This window comes from Mus caroli, unplaced genomic scaffold, assembly GCF_978045245.1.
Source record: "Mus caroli unplaced genomic scaffold, Mus_caroli_1 scaffold_13, whole genome shotgun sequence".
In the NCBI taxonomy this organism is placed as follows: domain Eukaryota; kingdom Metazoa; phylum Chordata; class Mammalia; order Rodentia; family Muridae; genus Mus; species Mus caroli.
In genome coordinates, this window is record NW_028227268.1 from 93238715 (window position 1) to 93245218 (window position 6504).

The following is a 6504-nucleotide window of genomic DNA, read 5'->3' on the forward strand; positions in this document are numbered from 1 at the left end:
AATGAGAAGTCCAAGAATGTAGTAATTTCCCAGTCCTACAAGACTAGTTCTTTCAGCTGGTCTTCTACAGAAGTAGGTTCTGTTGAAATCTGTCAAAAAACCCCCACTCACAAAGACTGACATTGCTGTAAACCACAAGAGGATTTTTATTGATCCAATATGTTGGGGAACCCCCTCTCAGCACGCAGGCCAGAGGAGAGACCCAGAACAAGGAAAGAACACATTTTTTATACCTTGCAAGGGGAAGATTTAGGCAACAGGGCTAGCTGGCTTATTCTCATTGGTGTAGCAAGTAACCTTTTCAGGCATTGGTTGGTTTGTATAAGTTGACTACCTTTGGCCTAGTGACTCATTTTGCCTGCCCTTATAGGGGGTTATTATGATTGGTCAGAAAAGCAGCAGTACATTTTGAACTTATGGGTCAGCTATTAACATCACAGCTATGAAGGTCACAGGGATTTCTAGCAAGGTCAGGGTGGTTTGTGGTTTTTCTCAGAATTCAGTGTGGGGCGGGGTAGGGGGAATTTCTCTGGGAACTGCTAATCTTGTTGTGGCTATTTTTCTGAGAACAGCTCATTTTGTTTAGGCAGCTGCAGACTTAGTCATTTTAACTGCCATGTTTCTGAAAGTCCCTTCAGAGGAGGAAGGGACTAGGTGGTCTTGAATTTATTTTGTATTCTACAGTTCCAACAGATGTGCTGGCAAATAAATACAAGCAGGTGAAGGAGACACAATGTCCTTATGTAGGTCTCCAGCAGAAGGTATGCCACAGATAAAGGTGCGTACCACCATGCTTGGATCTGGGACTTGCTTTGCCCCAGGTTGACTTTGAACTCAGAGATCTCCTTGTCTTATTCTCCTGGGATTAATGGCATGTACTACCTTGCCTGTGCCTAAGCTTTTCATGGCCACTATGCATCAAGATCTCCATGCCAAGATCCAGGTCAAAAACTTGTATCTTCCAGCCTTAAGATCTGGATCATAGGTGAGCCCTCCAATTCTGGATTTTAGTTCATTCCAGATATAGTCAAGTTGACAACTAGAAATTGCTATTACAATCATGTAGTCATATGAGTAACAATATTAAAGTCCATTCCTCCCTCAGCTCTCTGCCAGCACAGAAATCAGCATGTGAATAAGACAAAGACAATTTTTATACAGTGCACAAAAATATTATCCCAACATAATTGGTCCTCTTTTGGAATAGGGTAGCTAAATGATGGTTTGGGCCATCTAAAAGGTAACCTCCCTCCCCCAGGCACTTTGACCAGTTTTCCTGTATTTGAAAGATCTTGACAGAATATAAAAGGTCACAGAAGCCCTGAAATTGGCAAAATAGATTTCACTGTTAGCAGAACTAGCTTCACTGATTTAGAAAAATAGAGGTGCACAATGCTCTGGCAGCTCCTTGAACCCATGTGTCTGCCAATGTTCTGACCGTTCCTTGAACCCATGCGTGTGCCCACTGATGAAGTCCACTGCCGCTGGAGAAGAGTCGGAAAATCTCCCCAGCAACCACAGCCAGGGCCAATCCGGAGTTGCTGCACCTGCACCAGACTCTTTCTTTGTACCCCTCCCATACCCATTTCTTTTTTTTTTTTTTTTTTTTTTTTGGTTTTTCGAGACAGGGTTTCTCTGTGTAGCCCTGGCTGTCCTGGCACTCACTTTGTAGACCAGGCTGGCCTCGAACTCAGAAATCCGCCTGTCTCTGCCTCCCAAGTGCTGGGATCCCATACCCATTTCTTGAGAAATCATTTTAGAATAGATATTGTTTAGATCTGGAAATCCCCTACTCCCTCCTTCTCCTTCGCCCCCTGAGGGCCTATAAAAACTGGGACCCCTTTCCCCTCGGGGTTGACTCCTCTACCCCTGTGTGGGATATGAGTCATCTCCAGAGCTCTGGCATTCCCCAAATAAAGCCTCATGTGGTTTACATCAAGCTAGGTCTCTCGTGAGTTCTTGGGGGTCTGCTATTATCCCAAGACTTAAGTGAGGGTCTCCCTTTGGTGGTCTTTCATTGGGGGCTTGTCTGGGATTGGTGCAACCACCCATGTCTCCAAAGACCCACTTGGAGGTGAGATTTCTTGTCTAAAAATATTTCTGTGAGCCAGTGAGGTTCGGTGCTGAAATTTGCAGCCGCGATGTTTCATGAGAAACAGAGACCCATGCCTCAGGGTGAGGCATGGAGTGTGAACAGCAGACGTGCTGGAATCACTCACTGGCTGCTGCTCTGGGGTGGGGAATGAAGAGTCAGTAGTCTTCCTAGATTGGAGGACTTACGCACTTCTCCGACCTTTTACATTTCTAAGTTGGTTTTGTCTGTCCGTTAGAAGACAGGCATTTGTCAGTGTGTGTGTGTGTGTGTGTGTTTTGTGTCTGCCTCATGTTTTCCGTGGTTTGGACGATGGGATAGACTGTAACAACCCCCATAAGTTTGACTTTAGACCACTGGACTGAAGTGAGGTCAAGGGCCCGTAATCTTTCAGTAGACATTAAGAAAGGACCTTGGCAGACTTTTTGCGCATCCAAGTGGCCGACATTTGATGTAGGATGACTACCGGAGGGGACTTTTGATTTGACTCTTATCTTTAAAGTTAAGTCCATTGTTTTTCAGAGCGGACCTGGGTCCCACCCGGATCAACAGCCTTACATTACTGTCTGTCAGGACCTCATCCAGAATCCACCGTCATGGATCAAACCATGGATTCCCCAGTGTAGGTCAGGCTCCTGAGCCCCGGCTCTTCTCTTCTCGAAACAAAAGTGAAACCAAAGGTTCCTCCCGAAACGGAGGCTCCTCTTCAACCCACAGCTCCCCCAAAGATCTATCCTGATATTGAGGGACCTAATGAGTAGCCAGAATCTCCCTCCCCCCATCTTCTACCCCCGTTGGGTCCTGCTCTTCTGCCTGGCCCTGGGACGGGCGGCCAGGACCGGAGCCAACAAGCCCAGAGTCCCCCAGCAGATGGAGCTCCTGGCACCACTTCTGCTTTTCCTTTGCGAGCTGTGGGCGACTCGCCGGCGGACCCACAATCTTTGCAGATCCTACAATATTGGCCTTTTTCATCAGCTGATCTGTACAATTGGAAAGCTAACCATGCCTCCTTTTCCGAGAATCCGGCCAACCTGACAGGGCTGGTGGAGTCTCTTATGTTTTCTCATCAACCCACTTGGGATGATTGTCAGCAGCTCCTCCAGGTTCTCTTTACCACTGAAGAAAAACAGCACATTCTCCTGGAGATTCGGAAAAATGTTCCCGGAGTGAATGGAGTCCCAACCAACCTACCTAATGAGATTAACACTGGGATCCCTCTGGACTGGCCAGATTGGAACTACAACACAGCTCAAGGTAGGGAGAGGTTGGCAGTTTATCACCGGGCTCTGGTCACAGGTCTAAAGGGAGCAGTGAGATGCCCCACCAATTTGGCTAAGGTAAGAGAGGTGATGCAGGGCCCTACCGAGCCCCTGTCTGTTTTTCTGGAAAGATTGATGGAAGCTTATAGACGCTATACTCCTTTTGAACTGACTTCTGAGGGTCAACAAGCCGCAGTTTCTATGGCTTTTATAGGGCAACCAGCATCAGATATTAAGAGAAAGTTACAGAGGGTCTCAGATTAAAAGTGGAGCTTCCCATCTCAAAGATCTGGAAGTGTGTTTTCCTATTTCAAATGATTTAATTAAAAGACAAAAAAGTATCTTTCACAGGTATGCCCAGCCATTTACATTTTAGTTAATTTTAGTTAGTTGGCAACCAAGAATAACCATCACACACACCAATATGATGCTTTGTTTAAATGATAAGTCTTTAGTGAACTAAATAGTCACAAGCTTATTAAATTACTACCATGAAGAAACTAAAGTGGGGTCCAGGGAGATCTCTTAGTGGGTCAAGTTCTTGCTGTGAAAGCATGAGAATTATGGAGGAAAGTTTAATCCAGAAAAGACATACCAGTTTCATGTACAGGCAGCTCATTGACACAGCAGTGGGATTTTTTTCTTTTTTCTTTTCCTTCTTTTCCTTCTTTTCCTTCCTTCTTTTCCTTCCTTCCTTCCTTCCTTTCTTTCTTTCTTTCTTTCTTTCTTTCTTTCTTTCTTTCTTTCTTTCTTTCTTTCTTTCTTTCTTTCTTTCTTTCTTTCTTTCTTTCTTTCTGGATTTTCAAGACAGGGCTTCTCTGTGTAGCCCTGGCTGTCCTGGAAACTCAGAAATCTGCCTGCCTCTGCCTCCCAAGTGCAGAGATTAAAGGTGTGCACCACCACTGCCTGGCCAGCAGTGGCAATTTAAGCTGTGCATGCAACACATATATGGGCATAATTCAGTTACTGGTGTTTTATATATTATGGGAATATCCAGTGGGGAAGGATTCTAAAATGGTACATATCTCCATTAACAATAAGATGTATGTCACATATTTACCTCGTGCTAGGCATTCTAAGAACTTTATATATTTCACTCATTGAATTCTTATAATGTATTTATGAAATGTACCTTGTTGTCTTGATTTTGTTGTTGCCTCTATTTGTAAGGGCAAACTGAGGAGTGAGAAGTGAACAATAAATATGTCAAGGATTGCAGCCACATGGTAGTCATGTGTTATCTTTCCATTACTATAACAAAATACCAGAGACAAAGAAAAGGTTTATTGTGGTTCACAATTTTTTAAGTTTCTGTCCATGGCCAATATACCCTGTTGCTTCTGGGTCTATAGTATTTCATTTATGAGTTAAAAAATTAAACAGATGGTATAGAAACAGAGATATGGGGAGAGATGGAGCAGAGGTTAAGAGCATGTATCCAGGGGAATCCAGTGCCTCTGGCCTCTGTAAGAACCGGCATTCACATGCAGCATGCAGCACATACAGACACACTGGTGGTTTGCATATAAATGGCCCCTGTAGGCTCATTTGTGGGAGCTAAAGGGTGTCAGGGAAGGAGGGGGAAGGGAGGATAGCCCACATCCCTCCAGAGTTCCTCCTATGCTCTGGGCAGAAGGGCTGCCAGACGCTTTCCACTTGGACTCAGGTGGCCATCTAAGCCACTGACCCCACTCGATGGGGGGGTGGGGGTGGACAAGGGACAGCCCCTGTAACCCTGTGCCCCTGGGTTACAGGAGCGAGGGCTGAGGGAGAGAGGTTCCCACGCAGATGAGAGTAAGCACAGCGGGCCTTGATGAACAGAGGCAGTCTATGGTTTTAGAGCTTTATTTTAGAAAGGCAGGGGGAAAGGAGAAAAGGTAGAAAGAAAGAGAGACCAGCCATAACCAAGAGGAGACAAAGGGCAAAGGGAGAGAGAGAGAGGAAAGGCTAGAGAGTAAGAAAGAGAGTGAGAGGGGGAGAGAGTAGGAGAGGGGGAGAGAGTAAGAGAGGGAAAGGAGAGGGGAGGGGAGGGGAGAGAGGAGGGGAGGGGAGAGCAAGAGGAGAGTAAGGGGAGTAAGAGCAAGAGAGTGAGGAGGGGCCAAAGAGCCCTTCTCATAGTATGCTGTTATCTTTACTGTTGCTAGGTAACTGGGAGGAGTTTAGCCTGAAGGTCAGAAGCTTCGGACATTGCCTATTCGACTACTAGCCATGCTTCTCCTGTGGGGCTGTGAGGGTCGGTAACTTTGACAGGAGCCAGAGTTCCAGGAGACATGAGAGAACTCCTTCCGTCCTATATAGGTGAATTATCACCACTGGGTCCCGGGGTTCAGACCTCAGCTCTACTGAAGACCAGTCTGTTTTTGCATAGCTCAATGCCCCACACTCATTTATTTTTGAAGACTTGGTCATTAGGGCATGATACTATTTGACAGGGATTAAGAGTGGCCTTGTTGTTGGAGTAGGTATGGCCTTATTGGAGGAACTATGTCACCGGTGTTGGGCTTTGAAGTTTTGAAAGCTCAAGCCAGGCCCAACAGCTGTCTTTCTGCTGCTTTTGGATCTAGATGTAGAACTCTCAGCTACCATGTCCTGCCATGCTCCCTAAGATGAGAATGATGAACTAAACCTCTGAATTGTAAGCAATCCTCAAGTAAATGCTGAATTTTTTTCAAAGCCTACTTTTAATATGGGTTCTTAAACTCCTTAACCTCCCTTCTAGCCCACTACCCACCAGAGGTAGTGGAAATGAAAGGTTATTAGAATACGGGGTTGGGGGCAAAGTGGGCCTAATTAGAAATTGTTCTTTGGAGCAAATCCCATCAGTGTTGTCAGGAAATCAGCAGTTCAGTTCATAGAAATCAGCAGCAGCAGCTCAATCCACTTGCCAACACTTCACAAATATACCAGTAGTCCAGTTCAGTAGTGTCGGGATAGCAAACATGAATCAGCAGCAGTGGCATGACCCAGCAGACACAGCCAGGCCTCAGCCTAATAAGCATGAGTTGGCAGTAGTGAGCAGCAGGACCACCATTGACATCAGAAGTTCTTTGCTCTGTCTCTCTCAGCTAAGTGAAGATCAGTAAAGACTTGAGACCAAGAAGCATTGCAAAGCTAGCTATGCAAGCACACCTCTGTCACTGTCTGTTGAGTCTT